The sequence below is a fragment of the Phocoena phocoena genome, chromosome 13 (genome assembly GCF_963924675.1).
Source record: "Phocoena phocoena chromosome 13, mPhoPho1.1, whole genome shotgun sequence".
Taxonomy (NCBI): Eukaryota; Metazoa; Chordata; class Mammalia; order Artiodactyla; family Phocoenidae; genus Phocoena; species Phocoena phocoena.
The window spans coordinates 57516859-57536216 of record NC_089231.1 but is presented as its reverse complement, the minus strand read 5'-3'; the positions used below and the strand labels follow the sequence as shown (position 1 = coordinate 57536216).

The 19358-nt window shown below is 44.6% G+C and overlaps 1 protein-coding gene across 1 annotated transcript in view; it reads left to right on the top strand.

Moving 5' to 3' along the window:
* The first annotated feature begins 40 nt into the window (after positions 1–40).
* EPB41L3 (erythrocyte membrane protein band 4.1 like 3) overlaps positions 41–19358 on the top strand; it is a 133095-nt gene continuing 113777 nt past the window's right edge. The window contains exon 1 of the mRNA XM_065890311.1: positions 41–156. The gene's annotated coding sequence lies outside the window, so the exon portion shown is untranslated. The remainder of the gene's footprint in view (positions 157–19358) is intronic.

Here is a 19358-nt window from a genome sequence, read left to right as displayed (position 1 = left end):
CCTCCGTGGCTCCTGCAAAAGGGGGCGGGGAGCGCGGCGAGCGGCCCGAGTCTGCGGCTTCCTCCCCACGCCCGAGCCTCCGCGCAGCGCCCAGAGGACGCGCGCCCGAGCCCGGTCCCTACGCCGCGGCGCGCCCGGGTCCCCGGCCCAGGCCAGGTAACTTTTCTGCCTGCGGAGCTAGGGGATCCGAGGGGGGCTTGGGGTCGCGAGGTGCGCAGGGCGGGCCGTGGGCGGGCGCGGGGCGGCCCGGGGGACGCGTGGCTCCGGCGCCGCTCGTCCGCCCGAACCGCGGGAGCCCGGCGCCCGCCCCGCCTGGACCCCCGCGGGGACCCCCGCCGGGCCGAGCCCGAGCGCCGCGTGTCGCGCCCGGGGACGTCTCCGCTCCGCCGGCCGCGCGGCAGCATCGCGGGGCCGGCGCGCAGCCTGAGCCCTGGCCTCCGGCCTGGGGTCCTCCCTCCGAGTTATGGCCGAGAGGGGCGGCTGGCTCCCCACGCCCCGGCTCTGTCAGTTTCCTCGCCCCCCACCCCCCACCGTCCCGGGCGCCATGTTTTGAGTTACCCCTCGGGGTAGGGTGGGGGAGGGGCGCGGGGGCGACATTGCGGCGCCGCCCGGGGCGGGGGCCGGCCGGCAGAGGGGCCTGGGCGCGGCGGCTGCAGGCTCGGCGCGGCCGGGCGCGGCGCGGGGCCGGTAAGGTGTGCTCGCACAAAGCATCCCCGCTCGGGAGCGGCTGGCCGCTTTTATGTAACTTGTCCGCTTCCCCGAAGTGGGGCGGTGGCCCCGGGACGGCGGCGGGGGCTGCAGCCGGGCGGCCGGGGAGGAGGGGGCAGCGTCTCAAAGGGTTGGTTCGGTGCTGGGGCACCTGCGGGGCCGAGGGGCCAGGGGCGGCGCTGCTCACCTGGCGCCCACGAGGCTTCGCTGCCTCGGGAGGCGTGTGCGCGGGCGGCTCTGCGGCGGCTGGGGGCGGGGAGCCCGGGGGGTGGGGGCCGGGGCTCGGAATCGCGGGAGTCGGGGGTCTCAGCCAGTTCCTGGCGGGTGCTTCCCGGCTCCTTGCCGCGGGGGCCGGCTTTCTGGGGTCTCCCCTCGTCTCTCGCCCTCCTTTCCTTCCCCCTTTTCCGTCCCCTCTCCAACCCCCCCCCCCTGCAACCGCCAAGTTCACGGCTTCTGCAATGCGGTGGGTGTGGTTACCTAGTAAATTGACACTGTGGTCCTTTGCCGCCGGAGCGTTCTCTCCTTTTCGGTTTTCAGATTTCCGGATACAAAGTTGTCTAGGGGTTTCTTCTCCAGTTCCAGCCTAGGGTTAAAGTTAGGGAGAGATTGTTGCAGAACAAATAGAAAGATAAAGAGAACATGTGGTTTTAATTACGCGTGGAGGCCGGCCTGAGAAATCCTGAGAGGGTCAGTCACTCCTGCTGATGCGGCGCTTGCATTACGTGTTTAAGTTGGGGTTTCAGATTTTTTACATTAGGCTTGTGGAATTGCTTTTGCAGATATCCTGCCCGTCCTCTTTTTTTGGGCCCATTTTAGGCTCTCTGGGGCGGCCAGGTGTGCGTTGGAGTTTCTCCTGGTAGCATTAACTTTCCTAGCAGTAGAGTCAACAAATCCAGTGCTGAAAACGTTCTGTTTGAGTTTTACACTGATTTTTAATGTCTCAAGGAAACAAAAACGATAATTTATGGTCATCCATTTATGATCTGGGAGCCCTGAACGCAGTACCAATTACAGAAAATTAAGCAGAAAAGCCCTATTAAGAAAAAAGGGCACATCAAAGCTTGAGTGAACTCTGGGGAATGGGAGGTGATTTGTATCGTGGCTCAAACAGTGTTTTAAAAAAATGCATGTTAATTTTGGTAGCAGACTTATAAAATTTTAATTGGAGTAACAAAGTCCTTGTGAGAGGAAATAAATTCTGCATTGAGAAGGCTGACTTTAATTTATTAACTTCAGGAGGCATTGATGAAAATAAAATAGCTGAATAGTAAATAGTCTCATTTGCATTATGACTTTCTGGTGGTTTAGAAAAGCAAAATACCAGATGCAACAGTTACTGCATACAGTTTATGGAGCTAATACACTTTAGGCAGATAATTTTGGCAACACAGAACATGTTTTGTGAATGATTTATCAAGAAGCAGAAGAGAAGCCACTTAATTTAATTTGTAAACCCCTTTGAGGTGAAGGATTGTGAAGATAGAGGTCAAAGGTCTGTCACAGGGAACTGTTTACATTTAATTTTTTTTTTTCTTTTTTTGCGGTACGCGGGCCTCTCACTGTTGTGGCCTCTCCCGTCGTGGAGCACAGGCTCCGTACGCTCAGGCTCAGCGGCCATGGCTCTCGGGCCCAGCCCCTCCGCGGCATGTGGGATCTTCCCGGACTGGGGCACGAACCCGTGTCCCCTGCATCGGCAGGCGAACTCTCAACCACTGCGCCACCAGGGAAGCCCTACATTTAATTTTTAAGTCATTTCCTCTGCACGAATGCAACTTAGGTTAAAAGTAGTTTGTGTCATTTCTTGCACAGTGCTTGGACTTGGGCCAACTTTGAATTGTGTTCAAATAGATCTGGGATTTTTTTTACTTGATCAGGTGCTATTTTATCTAGACATTGGTCTTGAAACATCCGTTGGTCAGATGCATCCAGAGGCCACTCAGGTAGAAGAGGGGCAGCCCTTCATGTCCCAGGAGATGTGATATTGTCAGTACTTTGTGAATCCTTTCTGGATTTACCGTTTGTTGGATTATGACAGGCATATGCTGTCCAGTGTATTCTCTTCCATATTGTAAAACATATTCATCTTTTAAGTTAGTGATTTTTTTTAAAAGCCCTAAAATTCACGAATTAGAATTCAAGTCCTCTCCAGTAAAATAGAACTCCAAGAGTAGACTGAAAAATAAATACATGTTTCTTTTCCACGAGAATTTGACTGTAATGGAGAGAGATTTCTTAAGTCCTCGAGTACCCTGGTCATCTTTCCTCCCCCGCCTCTTCCAAGTATCCAACCACAGTCTTCCTCTAAATGTCAGCTTTATTATGGAATATAGACTTACTCTTGAAAACCATGACTCAGATTTCTCTTTGGCACGACTTCATTTGGAGAGATCTTTGATGGTCCCACTGCAACATCTCTCTCTTTCGAAAGGCTCCGTAGCTGCTAGTTTCTTGGGAATTCATCAGGCACTCCTGGAGGGCTCTGCTGTCATTTGATTTGCCTGGGCTTCAGAGAATTTGTGTGCTCAGAAGCAGGGGCTGGAGCGGTGAAGTCACTACCCTGCCTGGTGTTGTGACATCACGGTGGCTCCAAGGAAACAAGGGTGGGGCAGGCAAAACCAGACCATCTGAAGCATCTTGCTGGCTTTAACTTTGCCTGGTAAATGAATGAGACTCTCCTTTCTCAAGTTGGACTGCGCCGTAAGTTATTGTTTGGAGAATTAAATGTGGATGCAAGCCTGCATGGGAAAGTGTATTTCATAGATCAGGGAAGAAGAGGTTTTTTTGTGTGTGCATTAGTAGAAATCATTGAATATTCTTCTTACTGAGGAAAATATTGTTTAAAGGGCTACTTAAAAATTGTATTTAAGTAACGAGTCTATATTGATGTAAAGCATCAGTATATTTCTTACTCTCCTTTGTACCCAAATATCTTGCTAAATTCTCGGTTTAGGTTATTGGTGTTGTCTTTCAAAAGTACGTGTTGTCTGTCAAGATACAGTCTCTTCTGGGTAGGCAGTGTTCTTTCCGATTTATTTTTAAGTGATGTGTTTGCAGTTGGCAATTAGAAAAAATGGGGGTGGGAAGCGAGAGGTTTCACAAGTGTAGAAGGTATCTGCAGTGATTTGGGGTAATTGATTTCTGTTTAAGTTTTTGCTTTATTTGCAAATTATTTTATAATTTAGCATTTTAGAATTCTCCGAAGTGAGAATTCTAGTGCAGAGATGATCACAGACAAGTTGCACCCCAATTAGTGATGAGTCAGTTGCAAAAGGAAGTCTGAAATTCGGAAGCTGTAAAGCAAATTTCGTGTTTTGAGTCCAGAATTGAATGTGACGTGAGCATGAAGAAGACCCGAGAACGGCCGCAGCCCGAGGTCTTCTCTCCCCCTCCTTGGTTGCATGACTGTCCTTTTTTCACATGAGTGTATTATGTATGTGGGACCTCTGGGCACTTCTCACTTAACCATGTCACTGTCCCAAAACACATTTCCAAAGCAAAGGGAAGGAAAAAGAAAAAGGGAGGAATGGCACAAATAGAGAAGTTGAAATTAGGTACCAGAACTGCAGCTTGCTTGGTTGAAATGTCTTCGGTACTGCATTTTTAGACTTTACAGTGATTGGTTAAATTGTACACTTTAGAGTTGTAAGCTTCTATTAGCACCAAACCCCTAATTCTTTGGTAATTTGCAGCACAGAGAAAAAGCTGGCAACTTAATGTTTAGGTGGTTGACATTTTGATACACTGTTCTTTTAACCCTTCCTTATAAACTTAAAAAAAAGAAAGAGAAAGCAGAAAGGTTTCTATTAAATCTAGAAAACAGGTGTGATGTTTACTCTGCCTTGTGTGCTTGTTTTTCTCTCCACTTACATTGAGCGAGTGCTTGTTGTTTGGAGGAAGTTATTTCCCTTGGAGTTTGATGCCCAGACCAGTATGGGTCTCACCACTTAGGGTATTGAGTAAATATTTATGGGATTGAATTTAAAAATGAGGCCGTGTGTGACTTACGCTTCACTACAAAAAATATTTGAAAAGGCTTAAAAAGCATGGCCACTTATTTAAAAATGAGAATTATCGGACTCACGTATGCAGTTGTTATTTTTAATGGCACCATCGTCTTCATAACAAGTTTGCTGCTCTGTCCATAGCTCAGATTAGACAGATTCTAGAGGTTTTGTCTGATCCGAGAAGAGAATACCACAGGTTCCCTGAGAAGAAAGAATGGGATCTTTGAGAGAAGATGTGCAGGCGGGCTGCTTCCCTTCCTGCCAGCTCTAATTGGTGTCACGGAAGACATTAGTAGAGGGGAAATACTCAGAAGAGGAGGAAAGGGATCAGATTGGGGAGTGACAAAAGCTGAATTGGGGCTGGGCCGTGATATTGATCTTGACGTTGAACTAAAAAGAGAAAAACTATTTTCTCTTGTAGATCTCTCTTCTTTCGTCATTTTATATGTAGTGTTTACATTCTCCAACAGTGACTTTGTGTGTTTTAGTCAAGCCCCACATTTCATCCTTTCTAAAACAAACCTATTTTTTTTCACATTTGTACATCTCTGTACAAATGAAATTGGGAAATGTCTTACAGTTGCTCTCAGCCATATGGCAGAGAGAAAGCTGGCAACAGAATTCGTTGGTGGGGCACACGCATCAAAAATTGGAGATTGGGTGTCAGTTGGTTGGAAGAAAATCTTGGAGACAGTAATGGAGCACTCATAAGAAATAGTGCATCACCCATGAAGAAATATAGATGGTATTGTGTAAAAACATAGAGCACGGTAACTGAGTCGGCATGCAATTCAAAAGAGTTGGATTCTGACCTTGTAAAGAATTACTTTGAATATCTTGGCCAGTTTGTTTTGTTTGTCTTTTCTTTGTGCATGCACAGAATATCTAAATAAATCTCAAAGAGTTCTCTAAATAGAAAATTAAAATGCCAACATTTGCGTTACCTCTTCATTCGCAGAGTGCTACATATCTTGTTATTTCTTACAATTAACGGTGTCATGAATTTTATGAAATATGGTTTGTCACTTGGCTATGCAAACTTAAAAAATGTTTTATAATGTTCGGTGCTTATTCACATGGCCCCTTCTATGTATTGGTAACTATGTTTCTTATGCGTATCCCTTTGTAGGAAAAATCGATTGAGTCGTCTTCATTTTCTGTTTTGGCTTTTCCAATTTGGCCCCTGGAAGATGGTTGGACTTTGACTAGTCATTGAGCAGACATTCCAGATAGAACACTCCAGAAGTCAAGAGGCCTACATTTAACTGGAATGTGGCCTTTATCCTGGGGAGTACTAGGAGATGAGTCTAAGGAGCATGGGGCTTGATCGTGGATATGAAGCTAAGGGATATTTTGGACTTTGCTAGGTACTGGGGAGCCATTGTAAGTAGTGGAGTCGGAAAGAAGATGCTTGTTGATAAATGTAGGGTGTATTGGAAGAACAGGAGTCTGGAGACAGATGGTCTTTTGTTAATGGAGTAATCCAGAAAGTTTCAGAAATTGACTGTAGCACTAACTCCTCTCGATGGATGTTTTGGCAATTCACTACATATATTTTTGTGATCATATTTAGTTGAAGATTAAATATTACTTTTGGACCGTTTAGGGTGGAAAAGGAGATGTTCAGAAGATAGAATGATTTTCATTCTTATTTATCCTTCCAATTAAAACATCTTTGTTATTTCAGGTGTTAAGAATAATCCATACTCGCTGTAAAATATTTTCTAATATCGAAAGACAAGAAGAAGAAATCTTGTTGTCTAGAGATAGCTACTGAAGATATGTTGGCAAAAATCCTCCCAAAGCTGCCTCTTTGAGTGTGTAATAGACTGTAGTGGGTCTTGGAATCAGACAGACCTGGGTTGGGCTCCCAGTCTTCCTATGTGATTGCTTTGTGTCATGGGTCAAGTCTCTTGACTTCTTTTGTTTGTTTGTTTGTTTTGGTGCGCGGGCCTCTCATTGCTGTGGCCTCTCCTGCTGCAGAGCACAGGCTCCGGACGCGCAGGCTCAGCAGCCATGGCTCACGGGCCCAGCAGCTCCGCGGCATGTGGGATCTTCGCGGACCGGGGCACGAAGCTGTGTCCCCTGCATCGGCAGGCGGACTCTCAACCACTGTGCCACCAGGGAAGCCCTCTCTTGACTTCTTGAGTCTAATCACTTACAAAATGGCTGCAGTGCCTAAACCTCAAGGACATGAGGATTACATATATAATACATGCACAGCACTGGGCATAGTACCTGGCACATCACAAGTACCTAGTTAATAGCAATAGCTTTGTTCGACACAAGTACAGATTTGTAGACAGTTACATATTTGGCATGAGGAGACTTCTGACTTTAATACTAATGTGTAACCTTTTTCTTTTTTATGCAACAGTATGTTCTGGGGAGCTTTTTCATCTATACCAATCTTTATCTGCATTATTATTTTTAATGGGAGATAAATATTTTCATGGGTCCTGTGCAATACTGGTAAAGCATCATTACCTTGACGATGACGATGGGAAGCCTTGTCATCCAGTCCGTCCCCCTCCCGCTATGTACTGCCTTCACTTTTCATCATTGTCCTGCAGCACAGCCATCAGAGAGCTGTGGCAAAACAGGACATTCAAGCAAAAGTGAAGTCCCTGACGATGATTGTGTACATCTCAATGTTGTGCGTAAATATTTAGTCTTAACTGAAACAACCAGCCTTTAGCCATCTATTTCCCAATTTCTTAATTCGAACTGTTGTGTAGAGGCTCTTCATGGGGGGCTGGTGCCCACCGTTTCCCACGTGCCTCCTGCACGTCCCAAGGGGCAGCAGACACCGCAGCCTGAACCCAAACCAGCCTGAACTCAGAGTCAAGACGCTTCAGAGGCTGGGATATACTAGGAGTTATGGGGGCGCTGGCCCAGAGATAGAAAATACTAAGTTTCCTTTGGCCTTGTTCTGAGTTCCAAAGCCTCCCCTTCTCCTCTGCGGCAGGGGGTTAGCAGAGGTCAGGCTCACCTCACAGATTCCATGCAGATTCTCCAGGCGCATGAGCTGCTCTATCACGTTCTTGAAAAGCACATGGTTTGGATGGACCTTAGATTTACCTGAAATCCAGTCTTGTTTTCCCCACGTTCATGCAGTTGAGGAAGACAGTTTTATGAACCGAAGGTGACGCTGTGGGGCATGGTACCTGGAATTCTCCTAGCCCCCGCCGTTGTGGACTCTGAGCTCCAGCACGGGCTTGGGAGTGGCCGGCTTTTATGCAGTTTTCATGTGGAGAATTACATCACAGAGATATAGAGAGGTTTTGGTAATATCCTTACAGAGAATTCCTGGGTTTTTTCCCCCTACTTGATACCATTCTTTTGTGCTATCAGATTTTGACTTTTATTGACTTGAGTTTAAGAGGAATACTCTTAGTGGAATGCGTATAAAGTTGGAAAAATGGAGCTTGACTGATTTGTCTACTCAGGACATTTGGAAAGTTTCTCCCCTTCATTCTTAAACCCTGGGTAGCAGTCATTCATGGGGAGGAGCCGTGTTGTAGAACAAAGGAAATACAGCGAGTTAGGAGAGATACATTGAAACGTCTTGTCAGCCTTCAGATGTGTAACTTTGGACAGGTCACTCCATTTCTCTGGGCAATGAGATGGTGGTGCTGGTGCAGCCTCAAGGTTGAAAGGAAACGTCTGTGTTGGGAGACATCTAGAGCAGTGTGGAGTCCAAGTAGGCATGTCCTAAATGTTCTACCATTTCAGCTCATAGTGTTTACCTGCTTTGCAAGTTCCTAGGGACCCACGTTAATTGTGAGGCTCTAAAGATAAATTCTCAAGGGGAATATGGAATTTTGTAACATTCCACCACAAGCTCCATCATCCAAAAGATGACCCTCAATGAGAACACAAAATTTTGTCAAATGTGAAACTGCGAATAGTAGTAGTTGAAGTTTTCAGAGAATTAGCCACAAGCGGTTTTCAAATTTTCATGTGAAACAGCGTCACCTGGGGAATTTGTTAAAAAGCAGTGTCCGAGGACCCATCCACAGTTCTCACTCAGTAGATCTGGAGTTGGGTCCAGGCACCTGTATGTCCAGCAAGTTCAGTGGGTTTTGATGCAGTGGTCCCTGGACCGCATTCTGAGATCGCTGTCTTAAGGAATCATCTCAGTGACTTTCCAGCTTACTGGCTAGTGTCTGGTAAACATCTGGAAAGATAATACACTGCAAATAAATGGTACTAATGGTCGAGAGAACGCTTAGCATAGAGGAAAGAGCCTTGCCTGGGTTTTGCTATGGCTGGTCCATCCCTTACCACTTTTTTTTAAAAAATTTATTTTTGTTTTTATTTATTTACTTATTTATTTTTGGCTGCATTGGGTCTTCATTGCTGGGTGCGGGCTCTGTCTAGTTGTGGCGAGTGGGGGCTACTCCTTGTTGTGGTGCACAGGCTTCTCACGGTGGTGGCTTCTCTTGTTGCGGAGCACGGGCTCTAGGTGCGCATGCTTCAGTAGTTGCAGCTTGCGGGCTCAGTAGTTGTGGCTCGCGGGCTCTAAAGCACAGGCTCAGTAGTTGTGGTGCACAGGCTTAGTTGCTCCGTTGCATGTGGGATCTTCCCGGACCAGGGATTGAACCCGTGTCCCCTGCACTGGCAGGCGGATTCTTAACCATGCGCCACCAGGGAAGTCCCCACTTACCACTTTTGTGGCCCCAGGAAATTATGTAAAATTTAAAAGGTTAAGGAAGTAGGATTAAAGGTTAGTTTTCTTACCTGTTAAATAGGGATGATAGTAATTATTTAGCATAAAGGTTGGGAGTATGAAATGAGTATCTTAAGTGAAAATGTGTGGCTCTCTAATACATCTTCAGTTGGGGTTAGTTTTCTTTCCTTATGATTGATAATAGAAAAATGGAGTGAAATCAGTGAAGAAGAGATGCATCTATGAGTAAATGTGATTCTGCTGATCAAAATCATACCAAGTACTTTGGATCTTACAGATATTTTCAAGATATTATGAAGTTCTTAACTTTCATATAGGGGCTACAAAACAAAACCGTTAAATTGCATCGATTTCTTAGGACCCAAAGACAAATTCAAGAGGGAGCTTCCAGTCTTTGGAGCTCCAGTTGCATTGCAGCCTAAGAGTCTTCAGAAGCTTTCCTGAGAGCATGGCCCTGTCTCGGTAGAGAGCCAGTAAGTCAGATGAATTATCAAAACCCCATCAGACATTGCCTTTCTCCCTCTCACTGCACCTTCTCCAGTCACCTTCAGACACACATCTTGGAGTCACCTCTCAGAGTGTTTTAACATTAGGACAATGTATGTGAAAGGTAAAGGATGTAACATACAAATATTAGGAAACTAAATTTCATAATCTCTTTTTCTACTCAGTTTCCGGCAGAATGTCCCTCTGAAACAGTTATCAGCTTTATCGGTTTATCGTCATACCTGTTATTTCTAAATGCTCCTATTTAAGGGTTGGATTGCAAGTTGGTGATCTCCCTGCCTTCGCCCTTCTCCTGGCTAGAATTGTAAACGCCCTTGACCTTGCCATTTTAGTCCTGAAGAGCTTGTGTTGCTGGTCAGATGAAGGACGTCCCCCCACCCTCCCTACCTCAGTGACTGTTCTACTGGCCCCCAGGATGGATCTACATCTTCTCCATTCAGACCAGCTTCTGTCCGAATTCTGTTTTCCAAATGAATCCAGTTCCAGTGTCTCCCAGCCTAACAAAATAAGCAAAACAAAACAAACCAACCCATCTTTTTTTGTTTTTGTTTTTGTTTTTGTTTTTGTTTTTGCGGTACGCGGGCCTCTCACCATTGTGGCCTCTCCCGTTGCGGAGCACAGGCTGCGGACGCGCAGGCTCAGCGGCCATGGCTCACGGGCGCAGCCGCTCCGCGGCATGTGGGATCTTCCCGGACTGGGGCACGAACCCGTTTCCCTGCATCGGCAGGCGGACTCTCAACCACTGTGCCACCAGGGAAGCCCCCAAACCAACCCATCTTTTAACGCAGCTTTCCCCCAAAGCTTACTGCCAGTGTTTCTTACCTGCTGCTTGGCCATAAGCGAGAGACTTCGTTGAAATTATGATTTTTTTCCAGCATTTCCAAATGCTATTATTCATTTGCCAATAGCAATAATTAATTTTAAAAGAGTCACTAACATATACCAAAATCCAGTTCTAAACTGGAAAGACTGATGATGTGACACCTTGAACCTTTGTAAAGTTTTCTTCCTTTTTTCATTAGCCATCTATCTGTTTATTCCACAAATACTGACAGAATGCTTCTTAGGTACCTGGCACCTTGCTCGTTGCTAGGGTTATAGCAAAGAACAGGACTTAACCAAGCCTCGGCTCTCCTGGACCCTGTATTTTAAGCTGGGGGACCAGCAATAAACAAATAAATATGATTTCAGATCAGGATGAATGCTCTGAAGCAGGACGAGGTCACGGTGTCGATGGGTGTAGAGGGCTACTTCAGACACTGTCATTTGGGGATGTTTAACATTTTATTAAGTCCTTCCTTCTCGATTGTACCCCTCCTCTGCAAGTGTGACATCACACCTGGAAACGTGTTTTGGAAGGAGCAGTGCCCAGGGCTCCCGGGCACCCAGGCCCTCTCTGTGCCTGAAACACCTTTGGTTCAGCTGCTATGATGTTGGTGGTCTCACGGCGAGGGGCTTAGAGCGTGGGACCCATTTCCCCAGGGAGCACCTGCTGCTTCTCCTTGCTCACTTTCCTGTGGTCCTTAGGATGGAGCAGACTGCAGGAAGTAGGGGCGCCAGTGCCCCCAGGGATCCCTCAGGGAAAAACCCTGGACACACGGCTGCTTTTCCACACGCCGGTGAGCTGCGAAATACACATGTGTATATGATATATGATGTCCTTTTATCCATGGCATTTTATTTTTTTAAAGAAGTATATTGAGAAGCAAAGGTGACATTGCTAAAAATACCTCCCTCCTATGTAGATAAGGGGCTGTGTCTAAAATGGTGACAGGCAGCTCAGTTTAAAGGACTAAACATAGATTTGCCATTTTTTTCTTTTATGCAGCCTTTTCCGTAGACCCTAAACGGTTCTAATGTGTAGTTTCAGAGTGCTAGAAAAGTGATGACAGCTTTTTCATTCCATTAATTTGTTCCCTTTTTCCTCGTACCAGAAATGATTCCACCGGTGGTACAGTATTCTTAATCACAGCGGAACAGAAATACTGGTGCCGCCCTGTCCATTATGCAGAGGTCCATGTCAGGATGACCCACGGATGGTTAACTAAGAGACCAGAGGATGCTGAGATAGGGTTGAAGATTCCTCTTAAAAAATAGTGCGAAGTATTTCTGATACACGAAAGGTTGAAAGGTAATATAATGACCACCTATGTATCCCACATCCAGTTTAAGAAATAAAATGTTACCCCAAATTGCTTATCTCCCCAAGTTCTCCTCCACAGTTGTACCTCCCTCCCTCCTAGAATCGGCCATTCTTCTGATTTGGTGTTCATCGTAACCATAAAATTTCTTTATTCCTTTGCCCCTCACTCTTTATTGCATCACTAAATTATTTGTGGTGGTGTTTTTCACGTTTACGCAGCTTTAAACGGTGTCCCGTACCTGTCCTTCTGCAGCTTGCTGTGTTCATGTAGCACATGCTGGAGCCTCCTGTCTGCTGACACCTCCAGGAGCCCACGGTGTAGTTCTTATGTGTGAAAACCGATGCTTTAACCATGGTTCGTGGCTTCCTCCCCAGGCCTTGAACAAGGTTGTGTTTCCCACCTCAGGACATGGTGCAGCCGGCTGCCCTGTATCCTCCCATTCTGCATCTGTGGATTCAACCGACCATGGATTGAAAAATACTTTTTTAGAATGTTCCAGAAAGTTCCAAATAGCAAAACTTGAATTTGCCCCCATCAGTTATTTACATAGCATTTGCATTGTATTTACAACTACTTACATAGCGTTTGCATTGTATTGGGTATTGTGAGTAATCTAGAGATGATTTAAAGCAGGGGTCGCCAACACCCCGGGCCTCGGTAGCAGGCCAGTTAGGAACTAGGCAGCACAGCAGGAGGTAAGTGGCGGGCGAGTGAGCGAGCAAAGCTGCATCTGTATTTATAGCCGCTCCCCATCAGTCACATTATTGCCTGAGCTCCGCCTCCTGTAAGCATTATGGTGAGTTGTACCGTTATTTCATTATATATTATAATGTATTCGTAATAGAAATAAAGTGAACAGTAAATGGAATGCACTTGAATCATCCCAAAACCACCCCCCACCGCGGTCCGTGGAAAAATTGTCTTCCACAGAACCGGTCCCTGGTGTGAAAAAGGTTGGGGACTGCTGTTTTAGAGTATATGGAAGGGTGTGCAGGGGGTAAGCAAATACTACGCCATTTTACCTATGGGACTTGAGCATCGTGGACTTGCTACCGTGGATTTTGGTATCCGAAGGGGTCCAAGAACCAACCTCCCCAAGACACCAAGGGACGACTGTCCTTGCTGCCCCTCAGCCTGGACATCCTCCCCAGCAGGTTTACAAAGCTTGCTCTGCACACACGCACCCACCACCTCTCACCCCGCCCAGCACCGTTCCCCTTCCCTGCTGCTGTTTCTTCATGGCACTACATATTTTACTTATTTATGTTTATTGTGTGCGTTCCCCAACCAGATTATCAGCTTCATGGGGACAGGACTTAATCTGTTTTGTTCACTGTGGACCCCAGCTCTGAGAACAGTGCTGGACACGTTGTAGGTGCTCAGTAAGTAGTAAATGAAGGAGTCATTTAAAATGTGGTGTGACCTTATGAAGGAGAATTCTCAATCCACTTTTTTTTTTTTTTTTTTTTTTTTTTTACGGTACGCGGGCCTCTCACTGTTGTGGCCTTTCCCGTTGCGGAGCACAGGCTCCGGACGCGTAGGCTCAGCGGCCATGGCTCACGGGCCCAGCCGCTCCGTGGCATGTGGGATCTTCCTGGACCGGGGCACGAACCTGTGTCCCCTGCATCGGCAGGCGGACTCTCAACCGCTGCGCCACCAGGGAAGCCCCTCAATCCACTTTTAACTTTCATTTAGTGGATATGATTTTGTGAAAAATGATTGAATGTCGAGTTGTAAATATAACCTTAACAAGTGAGACTCCCTGATGAGAAGAGGTCACTTGTGTGGCCTGAAGGATCTTTCTGGGATGTGAGAGAATTGGTGTGTGCACCAGATCAAGACCTTCCTGCTCTGATCAGTGGTGAGTTCAGCCATGCCTCCCAGAGTGACAGTTGGGTTCCAGTCATTTTCAGTTAGTTTGGACTTGCAATTCTTTACGCTCGTTAGAGTATAGTCATTTTTCCCCTCCCCAGGAATTAACACTTATGCATCATCAATATCTACCCAGACATGCCATCTGGCCTGCCCGCTTCTTTCCCTTCCATTTTTAGCACAGTCAAAGGTAAACAGGTTTTTTTCCCCTTCCTTACCAATGAATATTCCATTTTCTTGCAATTTGGAAGATAATTTGCACACCTCTCACTTTCGCTCTTTGTATTCAGTGCTGGGAAAAATCAAAGCGTGGTTGGTTTTCTGAGCTCTTTAGTTAAACGTGAAGTAGATAAGAGAGGTTTTGATTAGGTGTGCATCCTAATTGAAGAAGAAGGAATGATAAACGTCCACTCGGACCGCCGCAGATAATGACTCTGACATAGAAGGATGGGTAGTCCTGTTGTCCTATTGGCACAATCATTTATAACTTGGTTTGGAAGAATTTCTTATCTAAAAGAAAGTTTTCGTGACTGCCTTTTTTCTACTTCTTTATAAAAAAAGGAAAATTTTCTCTAAATCTGAGTATTCTGTCTAGACTTCATGAGGGTAGAGATCTGCGGTTTCTCTTTATCTACCTCCAGGTACTCAGGAAGCGTTTATGTACCTCCAGGTGAAATGGAATGGTTTCTCACCGTTGTTAAATTTGTTTTCACTTACGTTCCTTTCTTCTCAGTGTCAATGGTGACTTGTTCTTGGATGAGCCTTTGTCATCTGCGAGATGAGTTGAACGTGTTGGTTGATAAAGGGGAGTTGATTGAGTGGTAAAGATGATAGCAACTTAGATATTCTCTAATAACTGAGGATGTTGGACGCCTGTACCCCCCCCGCCCCCCCCCCCCCACCGGCCATCATCCTTCCTCGTGACCTGCTTCAGTGCACGACCCACAGGCTAGTTCGCAGCAAGATGCACAGGTGCCCCACCTCTTGGGATCTGTCTGTCTTTGGCTTCTCTGACTTTAGGAGGTCTAATGACAGCCAGGACTCAATTTGAAGCCATTATTCCTGAGCGTGGGCAGTCAGGTTTCTGTCTCAGGCCCGGATCAGCAACTTTGATGTTCTGAAACTCCTTTTAAAGAGTCTGTAATGATGGAGATAATTGTTTTTATGGCTTTCTAGTGAAATGGATTACCTGACAGAGCAGTCTTGTTTCTTGGCGTTCTTTATCTCTTACTGGAAAGAGGATGAGGTGGAAAACCGTTTCAGTAGAAATACCAGCATCATTACAGTCCTCGTAAGCATTAAATGTGCACTGACTCTTTCTCCTATACAAGGTGTCTTCTTGGAGGATGTACCGAGGACAGTGCAATGATTTTAATCCAGACGTCTGATAAAGGGAGGATTGCATGGTAAAGTAAATATCAGTTTGGGTGTTCTGTAATAGCAGAAGAGTTAGGAGGCCTGTGTGCCTTCTAAAACTATTCTCCTCACGTCTTTAAGTTCTGAGAAGATATTTGTCAATCTTTATTTCATATATTTATCTTATCTCTTACATATGTAAGAATATATAATAATCACTTGTATTTTGCATATATGTGTTACGATTCTAATTAGGTGTTATAATCAGTGTGGAGGTTTTAGCTCAGAATTGTGATACGCAGTAAATTACCTTTATATGTTATATCGTGATCCCAGCTCAGTCACTTTTTACTCACAGTGCAGTCATAGGCAAGTTCCTTAATGTCTCTTCATCTCAGTTTCTTCGCCTATGAAGTGTGGCTGGTAATACTAGCCTCGCTGGGTGCATGTGAAGTGCAAAGTGCAGATCCAACATGGGAATCGTGGTGCAGTTGACCTCACTGTGTCACTGTGAGGATTGTTATTAATGTTCCTAATACTTTGCAGAGTTGGTTTCAGAATGCCAGTCCCCAGGACACTGCTGGTCCATGTGAAAGCTTTCCTAGGCCATGGTGCCCCTCTCGGATACACTCCCCGTGGCTGTGGTTGACTGGGCCTTCTGCTGACCGCTCAGAGCAGGTGGCCCCAGGGCCGTCAGGCCTTCTTGGGCCCAGCAAGGAGCAAATGTAGGAAAGGGCACAGAATGGGGGGACTTCTGTTGCTTGGCTGCTCTCATGTTTGTGTATCACTGTGCATGGAATGAAATGAAATGTGGCATATCTGGGTTAAAACTGGGTTTCCTACAATGAATGATTTAAAGGTAAAGAAGTGAAAAAAGCTGGACGGTTGATCTCACACCGTCGACGTTCATGGTGGGCATCTTTCTGTTTGACCGACGCCTCCTCCCGGTGGCTTTGGAGAACTGCTCCTCACTCCTTTCTTGGGATAATTTGGGGCTGTCAGTACTGGCCTCCTGCTCCCTGGCTAAATGAGAGGCGGGTGATCCAGGCCTTGGCATTGGGCTCCTTCTTTCCTGGGTATGTGATATTCCCCTGGGATCTTCCATTTGGCTAGAGGAAGGTGGCTTTAACTTTCTGAGTGGTTGAGATCGAAGAAAGTGACATTATTGCTTGGCCAAGAGAGCGTGATGTCAACAAGAGAGGTGAGATTATGTGTTATTAGCAAGGTAGAATCCCCGAGGTGTTTGGTGAACTGCTCTGTTTCCTGCAAATGACCAGTGGAAATGGCCAAAACTTTTTTTGTTAATATCTGCTAAGGATAGTAGGAAAACAGCTGCTAACAGTATAATATAGTATACTATATATAATCATAATATATAATATTAACTCTATAGTATAGTTATATATATATTATATATAGTATATATACACTGTATATATGTAGAGTATATATACTATATATATATACACACTCTACATATATATGGTATATATAATATAGAGCCCAGCCAGTTTCTATCTGCATGACCAGAGGAAAGTTAACCTCTCTGTGCTTCACGTTCCTTAATTGGAAATAATGGTACCCACATCATAGGTTTGTTGTGAGAATTAAGTGAGTTAACATTTTTAGGGCAATATGTGTGTGTGTTGCGTGTGTGTACACACACATATATATGTATATACGTATTTCATATAAAGCACATTTCAAATATGTATTTAAATATTTGGGGGGCATTCTAAAGATGCATGCATACTTAAAAAAATTTTTTTTTAACAAAAGGTTTTAAAATTTAAAAAAGTAGTAAGGACATGATCTTGGACAATCCTTCTTCCAAATGTTAGGTTATCAAGCTTCTACCAACAGGTATTAAAATTTTTAAAAGCTGGATATATTTTAAAAATTCAAACAGAAAAATTACGTTCTATTTTGCAGCAAGATTATACATAATTTATTTATATCAGTTTTATAGTATTAATCCTTTTCCGATTTGGAGTGCTGGTTTATTGTTTCAGTTGACAAAAGCCCAATTTATATAGTTTGAGGAATAAAAAAGGAGAATTCACAAGGAGGAGGCGTGGTAGCCCCGAATCAGAGGAGGATGAGGAGGGAACGGGAGAACTTGAAGGGACCCACTTCTGAGCAGCTTGTATTCGGAAACCATTACAGATGACGTTTGGTTCGGCAGCTACATCTGACACCGTTTCATGTTCAATAATGTCAGTTTCCGGTTTGCGAAATCAAAGTATGGAAACCACTGCTTTCATGACATTTGTGGCCCTTGTATGATGCGTATGGTATCTCTGTCTGTCCTTATCAACGATTTTAATGGGAATTACTCATTTTGTATGTCCCTGTTTGCTAAACCTATGATGTTTTTGATGCTAGGTCCTTACTATTACTTATCTTTCAATATTGAAATATAACGTGATTTACGATGCATGTAGTCAAATAGAAAACTTGCCTGTTATTTTGTATCTGTCGCTTTCCTTTGTTATGTTTCATTGTTTAAGATTTGGCCCCAGTTGGGATGACTTTTAAGAGCAATTTTAGTTATTCATGTGTTCAGATCACTGAAATTAGGCGCGGGTCGAAAACTAAAGGAATAGGTGTGTGCTCGGAAGGCTTTGAACTCTAGGGAAACTGTGTGATGAGAGGGTTGATGACTTTTGAAGCTAAGTAGAGTGCAAAACGACAAAATGTACACAGTCTCCGAAAGGTAGTCTGTTGAGTATACTTTGCATGACCGATACCTTCTTTCATCTCGATCACCATTTATATCTAGAGATATACATTGATTATTTTATTATACTGTAACTATAAACATCTGTTTGGCATTGAAAGGAGTATGTTTCTGCTCTACAAAGATAACTCTTTTACTTGTAAACAACCTCCTGAGGTCCCCTGTTTGATTGTTTAATTGCATTCTTGCTACAAGTTAATTTTTTAACTGTTAATATTGTATATAATGATTAAGGGTTTTTTATGGCTAATGTGAGAAGAGTTGCCAGTATTTCAATATTTTATGACTAAGTTAATCCCAGTAACATTTTGAGTGCCAGCTGTGTTCGTCACCTACATTCATTCATGGAACATTTCTTGAGTACCTATTATTTGCCAGACACTTTTCAACTTAGCAGTGAACAGCACAAACAAAAAATATAGCAAACAAACAAAAAAACAAACCCAGAAAATCTCTGCCTACATGGAGCTTATAGTCTAGTCTAATCTTCTGTTATCTCTAAGCCTGCAATACCTTTCTTGGACAGGTGTTACCCCCTGTCTGTAAGTCTGGAGTGGAAGTTCCAGCTTTATACTTTTTTTACCCTGGGGTGGGGGAGGGGTGCATGGGTGATGTTACGTGGAAGAGAAATAAAATCAAAGTTATTTAGTGCAGCATTTTCTAATTTTGTTCCCCCCAATAATATACGTCAAGAAGAACATCATCCTGTGTAACATAGTCGGGGAGGAGCTAGTTTAAAGTGTTTTGACCTATTTTATTATTAATCGGATTTCACATTACCAGTTTTTAGATATTTTTTTTTAAATAGCATTTTGATCATGGAAACATCGGGTTTAAATTCCTGGAAGATATTTTAAGTGGAAGAACACTTTATTACTTATCTTTTCTTATTTGACGGGCAGTCAACTTAATAACAAAACAGTATTCTGATGGAAAACATATTATTATACCTGGGCATTTTCTAACCAGCAGAATTTAACTCCCAGGGAAGTGCTTAACCACCCTGACCTGGATCCGTCCTCTCTTTTAGGAGGCAAGCAGCTTGATTGTCTCTCCTTGATTAATACTCTGTGACTCGGTAACACGTCCAACTTTTTCAACTCAGGAATAAATCTACTGACCTAGTTTATTTGGCCTTGCTACTCTCTCCTTGATTTAAAGCATATTTCTTTTGGGGGCATCTCTGGTTTGACACCTTTGAAACATTGTCGATTACTAGATAGTATTATTAGCACCTCATGACGCCCAGCCGGGAAGTAGGAATTGCAGCCAGGGATCGTGGACAGGACCCTTGACTTGCCTCAAAAGGCAAAACAATCCCATTACTGAGCCGC